Genomic DNA, 14,791 nt, shown 5'->3' with positions numbered 1-14,791 from the left:
TTAATTGTCTAGTGGCTACCAGCTCTGCTTGATTTAACTCAGTGGCGCACACAGATCCGGAGAGAGATTTGCTGCCTGTGCTACAGTTATGTTCAGCAAATCTGGGTTAGGGGGAGAGGGTGAATATCAGGTAGAACTATCCGGTGACACTGGCTGGAAAGTATGTAAGTATAGGCATTAGGTGAGGACAGGATCTGGCTTGGCTGCGAGTGCGCATTCACTTCCTCTCACCACCAACTTCAGCACAGTCATTATATTGCCCGCTGTCTCAGCTTGCATAGGGATGCTTATTCTGAACAAGATACTGGAGCGTAACTGTGTCTACAGGAGCAATCGGCAGGGAGGAGGATATAAAATTGGCACAAAAGTAAGAGAATAGGAAGGATATGAACTGGCCTAGTAGAATCGAATTATGATGGGGATAGTAAGGCTACATAGTTATTTATTAAATAGCCATATCAACATTCCACAAATTTATTATGCTTTTTACAATAATTGTGTACCTCTTTCTATGCTATTATGTTTGGGTAATATATTGTAATAGATGAATCTGTATTGTAGAATTCTTTCAGTGCTGAGCTAAAAGTTAACAAAACCTGTGGCTACAGGCGATAGAAATATCTCTGGATCTGCTGATAACCTGAGGGTTAAATGTTATTCTGTTATGAAACTGAAATTTAAAGTTATGCCTTGTAGAATCATATGGCATAGGAGGTGGACTTTTTGCCATCATGCCTGTGCCATCCCTTTGAAAGTGCTTTCCAATCAGTCCCACTCCCCTGCTCTTTTCTTATAGCCCTGCGCATATTCCCCATCAAGTATATATTTCATTCCACTTTAAAAGTTATTATTTAATCTGCTTCCACTGCCTTTTCAGATAGTGCATTCCAAATCTTAACACCACGCTGTGTAAATTTTCCCTTCCTCCTCTCCCCCCTCGTTTTCCGTTTGGTAATTCAGTGTTGATGGGTTCCACTGGTTTCTGTGTAAGACACTGATAAACCACTATCAAATATTTGAGTGCTGCCATGCTTCATTCTGAGCCCTTGCCTTCAATGCCTGTGGCTGATGCTGGAAAGGTAAGAGTAAGTAATTGCAGTTCTGCTGATGAAGTCTGCTGTGCTTTTATTGCATGCCCAGGAGTCTGCAGTGATGTAATGCACCTGATTCTTGGCAGGGCTTCCTGCTCTGCTTGCTAAGTGCAGTTTGTTATGGACAGTAAAAAAAAAAAGTTTTTTTTTATGGACATGGAGCATTTGCAATTTGGCAAACTGAAGCAATTTTTCATTGCAAGCAATTTTCTCATTAGAAATGAAAAATAATTGGGATTGCTTGGCTTTTACTTCTATGTTAATGGGCTTGAGCTGGACTGTCAGAATTTTACAAGACTTGATGGAAATGAAAACTAAATAGTCATGCATCAGCCTGACTGAACAACATCTGCAGCAGTCATAGTCAAATCACAACACCACTGACTAAATGCCTTGGTCCACACATGAACAAAAGGGCCAAATTCAAAAAGTGAGGTGAGAGTGACTGTTCTTGACATCAAGGCAGCATTTAACTGAGTGTGGGATCAAGGAGCTCTGGAAAAATTGAAGCCATTGGGAATCGGGGGAACATTCTCCATTGGTTGGAGTCTTACCTAGCACAAAGGAAGATGGCTATGGTTGTTGGAGGTCAGTTATCTCAGCCCCAGGACATCACTGCAGGTGTTCCTTACGGTAGTGCCCTAGGCTTAAGCACCTTCAGCTACTTCATCAATGATCTCCCCTTCAACATAAGGTTAGAAGTGGGGGGTGTCTGCTGATATACTGTACCATTAGTAACTCCTCAGATCCTGAAGCAGTCCGTACCTGCATGCTGAATGATCTCGAGATCATCAAGGCTAGGGGTGATGAATGGCAAGTAACATTCATGATACACAAGTGCCGGGGAGGCAATGACATAGTAGTAGTATTGTCGCTGGACTGGCAATCCACCGAGAGTAATGTCATGGGGACGCGGGTTTGAATCCCACTAATGTCCTTTAGGGAAGGAAATCCACTATCCTTACCTGGTCTGGCTTACATGTGACTCCAGACCCACAGCAATTTGGTTGACAGAAATGGCTCGCAAAAAAAGGAATAAAACCGGACGGACCACCTGGCATTGACCTAGGCACTGGAAACAACAACAGCAATCTCAGCCCTGTTGACCCTGCAAAGTCCTCCTTACTAACATCTGGGGGCTAGTGCCAAAATTGGGAGCGCTGCCTCACAGACTAGTCAAGTAACAGCCTGACATAGTCATCCTCATGGAATCGTATCTTACAGGGAATGTCCCAGACACCACCTTTCACCAATAGTATACAGTTGGTAGGGAACTACACTGAGAGTCCTCCGCATTGACTCTGGACCCCATGAAGTTTCATGTTATCAGGTCAAACATGGGCAAGGAAACCTCCTGCTGATTATTATGTACCGCCCTCTCTCAGCTGATGAATCAGTGCTCCTCCATTTTGAGCACCAATTGGCATAAGCACTGAGGGTGGCAAGGGCACAGAATGTACTCTGGGGCACTTCAATGTCTATCACTAAGAGTGGCTCGGTAGCATCACTACTGACTGAGCTGGCTGAGTCAGAAAGGACATAGTTGTTAGACTGGGTCTGCAGTAAGTGGTGAGGGAACCAACAAGATGGAAAAACATACTTGACCTCATCCTCACCAATCTGCCTGCCACAGATGCATCTGTCCATGAGACTGTTGGTAGGACTGACCACCGCACTGCCGTTGTGGAGACAAAGTCCCATCTTCACATTGAGGATACCCTCCATTGTGTTGGGTAGCACTACCACCATGGTAAATGGGATAAATTTCGAACAGATCCAGCAACTGAAGACTGGGCATCCATGAGGTGCTGTGGGCCATCAGCAGCAGGAGAATTGTACTGGAACACAATCTGTAAACTCATGGCATATCCCCAACTCTACCATTACCATCAGGTGAGGGGATCAACCCTGGTTCAATGAAGAGTGCAGAAGGGCATGCCAGAGGCAGCACCAGACATACCTAAACATGAGGCGTCAACCTGGTGAAGTTATAACAAAGGACTAGTGTGCCAAACAGCATAAGCAGCAAGTGAAAGATGGAGCTAAATGATCCCACAACCAATGGATCAGATCTAAGCTCTGCAGTCCTGCTACATCCAGTCGTGAATGGCGGTGGACAATTAAACAACTCACTGGAGGAGGAGGCTCCACAAGTATGCCCATCCTCAATGATGGGGGAGCCAACACATCAGTGTAAAAGATAAGGCTGAAGCATTTGCAACAATCTTCAGCCAGAAGTTCAGGGTGGATTATTCATCTTGGCCTCTTCTGGAGACTCCCAGTATCATAGATGCCATTCTTCAGCCAATTCGATTCACTCCATGTGATATCAAGAAACGGCTGAAGGCACTGAATAGTGCAAAAGCTATGGGCCCTGACAATATTCTGGCAATAGTACTGAAGACTTGTGCTCCAGATCTTGCCGCACCCCTAGCCAAGCTGTTCCAGTACAGCAACAGCACTGGCATCCACCCAGCTATGTGGAAAATTGCCCAGCTGTGTCCTGTACACAACAAGCAGGGCAAATCCAACCCAGCCAATTATCGCCCCATCAGTCTACTCTCCATTATCAGTAATGAAAGGAGTCATCAACATTGCTATCAAACAGCACTTGCTTGGCAATAACCTGCTTACTGACATCCAGTTTGTGTTTCGCCATGGCCACACAGCTCCTGACCTCATTTTCGCCTTGGTTTAAACATGGACAAAAGAGCTGAACTCCCAAGGTGAGGTGAGAATGACTGCCCTTGACATCAAGGCCGCATTTGACAGTGTGGCATCAAGGAGCCCTAACAAAACTGGAGTCAGTGGGAATCGGGGAAAACTCTCCGCTAGTTGGAATCATACCTAGCACAAAGGAAGATGATTATGGTTGCTGGAGGTCAGTCATCTCTGTCCCAACACATCACTGCAGGAGTTCCTTAGGGTAATGTCCTCGCCCACAATCTTCAGTTGCTTCGTCAGTGACCTTCCTTTCATCATAAGGTGAGAAGTGGGGATGTTTGCTGATGATTGCACAATGTTCAACACCAATCATGACTCCTCAGATACTGAAGCAGTCCATGCCCGAATGCAGCAAGACCTGGGTAATATCTAGGCTTGGGTAATATCTAGGCTTGGGCTGACAAGTGGCAAATAACATTCGCACCTCAAGTGTCAGTCAATAACCATCTCGAAAAAAAGAGAATCTAACCATTGCCCCTTGACGTTCAGTGACATTACCATCACTGAATTCCCCACTATCACCTTCCAGACGGTTAGCATTGACCACAAACTGAACTGGACTAGCCATATATATACTGTGGCTACAAGAGCAGGTCATGCGACGAGTAATTCACCTCCTGACTCCCCAAGGCCTGTCCACCATCTACAAGACACAAGTCAGAAGTGAGATGGAATACTCCCCATTTGTCTGGATGAGTGCAACTCCCACAACTCTCAAGAAGCTTGACACCATCCAGGACAAAGCAGCCTGCTTGATTGGCACCCCACTCACAAACATTCACTCCCTCCAACACCGATGCACAGTAGCAGCAGTGTGTACCATTTACAAGATGCATTGTAGGAATCCATCGAGGCTCCTTCGACAGCACCTTCCAAACCCATGACCGCTAGCACCTAAAAGGACAAAGGGCAGCAGATAGATGGGTACACCACCACCTGGAAGTTCCCATCCAAGTCACTCACCATCCTGACTTGGAAACATATCGTCATTCCTTCATTGTTGCTGGGTTCAAATCCTGGAACTTCTTCCCTGACAGCACTGTAGGTGTATCTACACCACATGGACTGCAGCGGTTCAAGAAGGCACCTCACCACCACCTTCTCAAGGGCAACGATGGATGGGCAATAAATGCTGGCCCAGCCAGCGAAACCCATATCCCGTGAATGAATTTAAAAAAAAAAGAGACCCTATGCATTTCCCTTTGATATTCAATAGCATTACCATCACAGAATCCCCGCTATCAACGGCCTGGGGATAACATTGACTAGAAACTGAACTGGACCAGCTGTGTAAATACTGTGGTTACAGGAGGAGGTCAGAGGCTCGGAATCATGCAGCGAGTAATTTAACTCCTGGCTCCCCAAAGCCAGTCCACCATCGACAAGGCACAAATGAAGAGTGTGATGGAGTACTGTCCAGTTTGACATAGCTATGATTTCAGATTGTCAGCTTACCAGGGAAACACATGCTTGTACACTGCTGTTTAGAAGTCTTGAAGACTGCTTTCGTTTTCTGGCTATAGATTGTCTAGTGACTATTGTGTAAGCACCCAGTGCCAGCAGTTGGTCACCAATGATTGAAGAAGAGACCGTTAATGCCCTTGTTACGTTTCAAAGTCAAGCCAATATTTGCTTTTTCAGATGGTGAAGCATCACATTATATCAGTAACATACAAGCAGACCATTCGACCCAACGATTCCATGTCAGTGTTTATGTTCTGTAGGTGTTTCTTCTCACCCTTACTCGTCTATGCATCCTTCAGCATATCCTTCTATTTCTTTCTCCTTTGTGTCTATCTAGCTTTCCCTTAAATGCATCCTATGTAGTTGCTTCAGCCGCTCTCTGTGGTATGGAGTTCCTCATTCTCATCACTCCCTGGGTTTAAAAAAAAATTCTCCAATTCCCTGTTGGATTTATTAGTGACCACCTTATATTGATGGCCCTTATTTCTGGCCTCAGCCTCAAGTAGAAATATCTTCTCTGCACTTACCTTTATTTTGCTTTCATGGGGTGCGTGTGTTGCTGGGAAAGCCAGCATTTGTTGCCCATTGCTAATCGCCCCTGCGAAGGTGGTGTCGAGCTGTCTTCTTGAACTGCTGCAGCCCATCTGGCATTCGACTTTCCTCTAACATTTTGGTAGCACTGAGTGGCTTGCTGTGACTAGCCTTCAATTCCATGATTTATTAATTAAATTAAATGTAATTTAATTTATTTCCTGCATTTTGTTGCGGTTGTTTTCTGTGATTTCTTTTTCTCTTTATTCTTTCATGGGATGTGGTTGTCACTGGCAAGTCCAGCATTTGTTGTCCATCCCTCATTGCCCTTGAACTGAGTGGCTTGCTAGGCATTTCAGAGGGCAGTTAAAAGTCAACTACGTTGCTGTGGGTCTGGAGTCACGTGCAGGCCAGACTAGGTAAGGATGGCAGATTTCGTTCCCTAAGGAACATCAGTGAGCCAGATGAGTTTTTTACAACAGTAGATGATAGTTTCATGGTCACCATTACTGAGACTAGCTTTAAATTCCAGGTTTTTAAAAATTGAACTTAAATAGCACCAGCTGCTATGGTGGGATTTGAACCCATGTGCCAGAGTTTTAGCCTGGTGTGCTGGATTACTAGTCCGGAAACTTTATCAGTATGTCACCGTCTTCCCCGTATTACATCACCGCCCCCACACACACTTCTGTGTCATTTGCAAATTTTGAAATTGAACTTCTAATTTCTGAGTGAGTGGACACAGTGCCAATTCTGGTAGATCACCATTGACCAATCTGAATAGCTACCCTTAATTCCTACTCCCAGTTTTCTGTTTTGTGGCCAGCTTGCTATCCATTCTGCTACTTGCCACCTGACTCTGTGTGTCCGCCCTTCATCATGAGTTTTCCATGCATTACCTTAATGAAGGCCTTTTAGAAAACCAAACATATTGCAGCTACTGCATTTCTGTTACCTACACTTTCTATCACTATAAAGAGTTGAATACAGTTGGCCTAACACGAGCTTCTATTTTGAAATCGTGCTGACTATCCTTTATTATATTTTCAGTTTCTAGGTGTTTTGCTATCATATCTTTGAGTAAGCACTCCATTATCTTTCCTACCACTGCTGCTAAGCTAATTGGTCTATAGTTCCCTGGGCTTGTTCTATCTCCCTTTTTATATGAAGGAATTGCAAAATGTTTAGCCAGCCCTCTGACACTAATTCTCTTTTCTAATGAATTTTGTGTGCGCATGTGTCTGCTGCCGTGTGTCTGCTGCCGTGTGTCTGCTGCCGTGTGTCTGCTGCCGTGTGTCTGCTGCCGTGTGTCTGCTGCCGTGTGTCTGCTGCCGTGTGTCTGCTGCCGTGTGTCTGCTGCCGTGTGTCTGCTGCCGTGTGTCTGCTGCCGTGTGTCTGCTGCCATGTGTCTGCTGCCATGTGTCTGCTGCCGTGTGTCTGCTGCCCTGTGTCTGCTGCCATGTGTCTGCTGCCGTGTGTCTGCTGCCGTGTGTCTGCTGCCGTGTGTCTGCTGCCGTGTGTCTGCTGCCGTGTGTCTGCTGCCGTGTGTCTGCTGCCGTGTGTCTGCTGCCTGCTGCGTGTGTCTGCTGCCGTGTGTCTGCTGCCGTGGTGTCTGCTGCCGTGTGTCTGCTGCCGTGTGTCTGCTGCCGTGTGTCTGCTGCCGTGTGTCTGCTGCCGTGTGTCTGCTGCCGTGTGTCTGCTGCCGTGTGTCTGCTGCCGTGTGTCTGCTGCCGTGTGTCTGCTGCCGTGTGTCTGCTGCCGTGTGTCTGCTGCCGTGTGTCTGCTGCCGTGTGTCTGCTGCCATGTCCTCCCTAGCATTTTGTAATATATGTGGAAGTAATCCATCCGGACAAGCCATTGCATTCGTGCTAAGTTGGATTAGTTTATCAATTCTTGCCCCTCTTTTCTATTATAAATATCTATTGAGGAAAGGACCAACAATGATGTAATGCCATTTGCATTGTGTTCTTCTCCCAGGTGCATACTGAGCATTTGACATAGAATTGTCCATTCATTTAATCTCGATATTTACTTTCAAATTGTGTGCATGTGCCGTTTTCACTGTTTATAGAGTGTTTGCTGCCATCTTATGGTAGAGATTAGGTAGAGTTTAAGTGAAGAACCTCTCCAGCACCCCTGTGCATTTAACATAGTGTCTCATTTGTTGGGCCTGAATAGAATTAACCATTCTGGCCAATGTGTAAACTGCTGTTCATTGCTGTCGCTAGGATTTCAGCAGTGTAATGAAGAGTAAAATGGCAACTGTGGTGAAAGTGCCCAGAATTACAGTGACAGATTTTACCCTTTCACATTTGGTTTGGGTCTAAAAAGAGCACCTGGAAGTGCGTCTGTAGTACGGCTACAGATCTGTCACTGGTGGGACTAATTAGAAGTACAAATTAGGATTAACTGCAGAATACTTACCCAAGAGAGATGGGAAAGATAGGCAGTTCTGTCTCGTGCTTGAAGCATCTAGCTGCTCCTTAATCAGTTTGTGGCCTTTATGCCTCCAATTCCCTGCTATGGTCTCATTCCATGTGCCAATCACACTTTCTGTGTGAATACCTTCCCTGACAGCTGCCTTCAAATTAACTTTTTCTCCTGCCTAGTTTGAATCTTTTTTTTACTCTTTCATGGGCTTTGAGTGTCACTGGTAAGCTGAGTATAGTTGAGCCCATCCCTAATTGCCCTTGAGCTGGGGGCAATGAGCTGCTGCTTTGAACGGCTGCAGTTCATCCAGTGCAAGTACACCCACAGTGCTGTCAGGCAGGGAGTTCCAGGGTTTTGACCCAGCGACAGTGAAGGATTGGGAATATAGTTCCAAGTCAATGTTCCCTTGCGTCTGCTACCCTTGTCCTTCTAGTAGAGGTCATGGGTTGGGAAGGTGCTGTCAAAGGAGACTTGGTGCGATGCTGCAGTGTAACTTGTATATGGTATACACTGCTGCCACTCTGGATTGGTGGTGGAGGGAGTGAATGTTTAAGGTGATGAATGGGGTTCCAATCAAGCGAGTTACTTTGTCCTGGATGGTGTCCAGCTTCTTGTGTTGTTGGAGCCACATTCTTCCAGACAAGGTGAATAATATTCCTTCACACTCCTGACTTGTGCCTTGTTGATGGTGGACAGGCTTTGGGGAGTCAGGAGGTGAGTGACTTGCTGCATAATTCCCAGCCTCCAACCTGCTCTTGTAGCCACAGTATTTATAGGCTGGTCCAGTCAGATTTTGATCAGTTGTAACCCTCAGGATGTTGAGTGTGGGATTCAATGATGGTAATGCCTTGAATGTCAAGGGGAGATGGTCAGATTCTCTATTGTTGGAGATGGACATTGCCTGGCACTTGTGTGGTAAGAATGTTACTTGCTGCTTATCAGCCCAAGCTTCATGTTCTGCAGGCCTTGCTGCATATGGACATGTATTGCTTCAATAATTGAAGTCGTGAGTATTACTGAGTATTGTGCAATCATCTTCAAACATCCCCATTTCTGCATTTCTGACCTTACGATGGAGGATAGGTCATGGATGAAGCAGTTGAAGAGGATTGGGCCTAGAACACCTGCAGTGATGTCCTGGGGCTGAGACATTTGGCCTCCAACCACCACAACCATCCTCCTTTGTGCTGGGTATGACTCCAACCAGTGGAGAATTTTCCCTCGATTCCCATTGATTTCAGTTTTGCTAGGGTTTCTTGATGCCACACTCGGTCCAATGTTGCCTTGATATCAAGGACAGTCACTCTCACGTCACCTCTTGAATTCAGCTTTTTTTGTCCATGTTTGGACCAAGGCTGCAATGAGGTCAGGAGCTGAATCCAAAGTGAGCATTGATGAGCAAGTGCCACTTTGTGGCACTGTTGACGACACTTTCCATCATTTGACTGACGAGTGAGGGTAGACTGATGGGATGGTGATTGACCGGATTTGTGGACAAGACATAACTGATGCCAATGTTATAGCTGTACTGGAACAGCTTGGCTAGGGAACGTGGCTAGTCCTAGTTTTAGGAGCACATGTTTTCGGTCCTATTGCCACTAATTTGTCAGGGCCCATAGCCTTTCCAGTGCCCTCAGCCACTTCTTGATATCACATGGTGAATTGAATTGGCTGAAGACACTCATCTGTAATGCTGGGGACCTTAGGCGGAGGCCGTGATGGATCATCCACTTGGCCCTTCTGGCCGAAGATTGTTCAGTCTTGTCATTTGCATTGATGTGTTCGGCTCCCCCATCATTCAGGATGAGGTTATTTGTACAGCTTCCTCCTTCTGTTAGTTGTTTCATTGCCCACACTGCAGAACTTTGTCCTGACCCATTGGTTGTGGGATCACTTAGCTCTGACTATTGTATGCCACTTCTGCTGTTTGACATGCAAGTAGTCCTGCAGTGTAGTTTCACCAGGTTGGCACCTTGTTTTTGGTATGCCTGGTGTTGCTCCCGGCATGCTTTTCTGCACTGCTCATTGAACCAGGGTTGATTCCCTGGCTTGACGATGATAGTCAAGTGAGGGATAAGCTGGGATGTGAGGTTACAGATTGTGGCTGAATACAAATCTGCTGCTGATGGCCCACAGAACCTCATGGATACCCAGTTTTGAGTTACTAAATCTGTTCTGAATCTTTTAGTTGTAGTGCCACACGACACAAACAGTTTGGTGTGGACTTCACCTCCGCAAGGACTGTGTGGTCATCACTCCTACCAATTCTGTTATGGAAAGATGCATCTGTGACAAGTAGATTGGTGAAGGTGTCGTTGAACAGAGTTTTCCCTCTTGTTGGTTCCCTCACCACTTGGCACAGGCCCAGTCTGGGAGATATTCCTATAAGACTCAGCCAGCTTGGTCAGTCGTGGTGCTGTTAAGCCACACTTGGTGATGGACATTGAAGTCTCCTACCCAGAGCATATTCTGTGCCTATGCAACCTCAACATTGAGGTGCACTGGTTCATCAGCTGAGGGAGCTGAGGGTGGTGATCAGCAGGAGGTTTCCTTGCCCATGTTTGATCTTATTAATGAGACTTCACAGGGTTCATTGTCAATGTTGAGGACTCCCAGGGCAATCTCTGCTTACTGTGTACCACTGTGCCACCACCTCATGTGGGTCTGCCCTGCTGATGGAAACATCACACGCCCCAGGTTGGTGATGGAGGTGTCCGGGATATTGACTCTAAAGTATCCTTTGGTGAATATAACTATTTCAGGCTGATGCTTGACTTGCCTGTGGGGCAGCTCCCCCAATTTTGGCACAATCCCCCAATGTTAATGATGAGGACTTTGCAGTTTTGACTGGGCAGGGTGTGCTGTTGTCGTTTTGGATGCGCAGGTCGATTCTATGTGGTCTGTTCCGTTCTATTCTTTTTCAACTTTTCTGTAGTGGCCTGGTAAAACTGAGTGGCTTGTTAGGTTTTTTTCAGAGTGCAGTTAAGAATCAACCAGTCGTGCGCCCATGTTAGATTGTCTTAATTTAACATGAGGTAATATCCTAGATTTTCCCCTTTTCTATCATCTTGCATGCATCAACTAAGTCCCTTCTCCCTCACCTCTCTACTTGGCTAAATTCCTCCAGTTGCATCTCCTGATATATTGGTTCATATTAGTAACGGATAGTTTTGGATTTGACACTTGCAATCTTTTGGAAGAAGGCAGTTGCTCTCATGCCTTGTGTGTTGGGTACAGTTGATTGATTAATCCTTCCATGGTTATCTCCTGTGCTTAATGGCACACGAGACAGACGAAGCACTTGCTTACATCTGTGCGTGGCTAGTTTTCCAAGAGCAGGTTGGCCTTTAGTTTGAGGGGCACCATTTCGCATCAAGCATGGCCAACCAGGAGACACTCCTGCTCTTACCACCTGCCTGCACTTTCCGCCTGGAAGCACTTGCAGGTCGATAATCATATTTTGGTCTTGTAAATGAACGCACCTTCCGCGGCCTTCAAATTCTGGAGCGGGACTCGAATCCGGAGCTTCTAGCTCAGAGGCAGGGATGCTAGCCACTATGTCACAAGACCTGATTGATTGATCACCACTCAGGATGTTGCTGCTTCTGTTGAAATTTTATCGTACTGCAACAGCAAGTAGCTGTGTGTTATGAGTAGAAATTCTTGGGCTGTCAGATGGCTTACCTGGGCTGTGAATAGGTTGAACAGTCTGAGGGAAAATTGTAGGACATTCCAGTTTCTGAGATTGAGGCACCTAGCACCTATAAATCAGAATTTGATAGCAGTATTTCCATTCTGAATGCAGGGGTAATTTACAAAGTGATTTCTCTCTGAATTTCTTTTAAATATGTTTTGTATGGATTACCTTTTTGAGATAAGTATGGGTTGCAGACGATCTTTATGGCATGATATTTCTTCTATCCTTTTTCTTGTTCTATTCTGTTGCATGCAGCTGGAGGGGCTTCTCCTTGCAGTCCTGTTATCCTCAGGAAGCCGAAAGGTGACTATCCACAATGCTTACAATATCTGTTATTGAGCTGTGAATTCCTAGTTGTTCCATTCTTCCTTCTGTCCTTTAGCTACCTTACAAATGTGTAACATACTGTGTGTTTCTGCACTAGGATTTCATTAAATCTTGTGTAAAGGTGGGTAAAATTTTCACATTTCAAAATGCCCAAAATTAAGATTACAAATTTTACGCTTTCCACTTGCTCTGGTTCTGAGAGTTGCGTCAATATGCTGGTCTTGATGTAAGAATTTTAGTTATAGGATTTATGCCCTATGCGATATTAAAGTCCTCTGATTAAATGTGAGTTTTGTGTAGCTTAATGGTACCAATATCCTAGTGACAACACTGCTTTAGATTACTGAAGACAACTGGGCGTGATAAAAACTTATTAACTATGTTCGGTAAGGACTGACTCAGCCTACAGTAAACCCATATTTTGAGTAAAGAAAGACTGTCACTGTGTATGCATTACATTTGTAGTGATACTCCAGATCCCCCAATAGCTATAACCTTGGTTATGGAACCAGATGCTCAGTGTGGACTGTCATCAAAAGTGACTGATTCCAAAGGGAACACTTTGTCGGCTTTGAGTTGCAGTAGCCTTTAGTATTCATAAGCCATTACTTGCACACAGTTCATTGCAGCACCCACTCAGAGCAACTAATGACGAACAATAAATGCCAATTTACCCAGCACTGTTTGTCAGAGCTAATAAGAAACTTGGTAAATTGGGTTCTTTTTCTTTCAGTGAATGCACTTCAGAGTAATAATAAAAGTGCATTATGGTGTTTTGGAGAAGTGATAATCACGATATAATTTCGCTGCTCTGCACTCCCCCTGCCTACCCCACCTCACCCTCACCTCTTTCTCTGTTCCACTTCCTGATGGTTTGTCAAAGATTACAAGTTTGTTGGATGAGGAGTTATGTACCTGTTGAATCATGGCACACCATGTGGAATGCTGCGTGTTTTAGGAGCATGGCTGCCACTTTTATATGTTTACAAAAAGTACATTTGTTTAGGAGCTGCACCAAGTATTCAATTCAGCTAATTGCTAAAATGTATTAAATGACAGTGCTGTGATAAACAACTGCACACTGAGTGACTAGGAGGAAGCTGCTGTCATGAGACACTGTTTTCCTGCCAAATGGATTGCGATGCTCAACTCTATTATAATAATAATGACGCTACAGTGCAGTTTGACTTGGTGCCATATTGATTTTTACTTGTGCATTTCATTTTTATATTATTTTGACTTTTAGTTATTTTGAAATTAAATTGAGTGCTGGATGAGGTTGTGGCAAGATCAATAGTTCAGCATTGAGTATCTTTCAAAACTATTGTGGACACTTCAGCATTACACCAAGAATTTGCCTAAGTTAGGCTGGCATAGACAGATTTTTGGTGTCTCAGGGCATTAAGGGATATGGGGAGTGGGTGAGAAAATGGAGTTGATGCCCAAGATCAGCCATGATTGTATTGAATGGCAGAGCAGATTTGATGGGCTATGTGTCTATTAGTCCTCCTATATCTTGTGGTGTTGTGTTAGTCAGTCCACTTCAAAGTGCTTACTTGCATGCAAAGTGCTTTGAAACAGTTTAGGGCTCTTGTCCGTAGGAAAGACTGAAGTCTTTAAGGTTATGAAAAGTTGGGTAGATGCAAAAATGTTTCCACTTGTGGGGGGAGATCAGAACCAGGGGCCATAACAATAGGCACTAATAAATTTAATAGGGAATTCAGGGGAAACTCCCATACCCAGAGGATGGTGAGAATGTGGAACTCGCTACCACAGGAAGTAGTTGAGGCGAATAACTTTGAAGCATTTAAGGGGTGGATAGGGAAACACACAAGGATGAAAGGGATAGAAGGATAAGTGGATGAGATTAGATGAACTAGGGGAAGAAGACTCATGTGACGCATAAACATTGGCATGGACGTGTTGGGCAAATAGCCTGTTTTCCTGCTAAATGCCATGTATTGTATGATAGAAGCTAAGTTTTAAATTATTTTGTGCTAAAGTAGATATCAGCTTAGCTCAATTGCAGCATTCTCACTGTAAAGGAAAGAGCTTGCACATTTAATGCTTCAACCTGGGTTCTGTGTGCATAATCAAGGCTGACATTCAGTGCAGTACTGAGGAAATTCTGCGGTGTCCGATGTTCCTCCTTCAGAGGCCTCCTCTTCCCACCCAGTTCAGTGATGCTCAGAGTGTTTCTCTGGCTAACATTCATCTGTCAACCAGCACCACCAGGAACACATTAACTTGCCATTTATCTTGCATGTTGATTCTGGGACCTCACTGCATGCAAATTAGCTGCCATAGAATGGTGCAGCACAGACTGAGGCCATTCAGCCCATTGTGTCTTTGCTGGTTTTTTGAAAGAGCTATCCATTTAGTTCCACTGCTCTGCTCTTTTGCTATAGACCTTCACATTTCTTCATTTCAAGTATATAACCGTCTCTGCTCTAAGGAGAACAATGCCACCTTTTCTGGTCGCTCCTCATAACTGAAGTCCCTCATTCATCATAAATCTCTTCTGCAC

General features: G+C 44.9%; 1 protein-coding gene across 5 annotated transcripts in view; it reads left to right on the top strand.

Moving 5' to 3' along the window:
- htt (huntingtin) overlaps positions 1–14,791 on the top strand; it is a 232,343-nt gene that overhangs the window by 46,586 nt on the left and 170,966 nt on the right. The window lies entirely within an intron of this gene.

The sequence above is a fragment of the Carcharodon carcharias genome, chromosome 4 (genome assembly GCF_017639515.1).
Source record: "Carcharodon carcharias isolate sCarCar2 chromosome 4, sCarCar2.pri, whole genome shotgun sequence".
NCBI classification, from domain to species: Eukaryota; Metazoa; Chordata; class Chondrichthyes; order Lamniformes; family Lamnidae; genus Carcharodon; species Carcharodon carcharias.
This window is presented reverse-complemented; position numbering and strand designations above follow the sequence as displayed.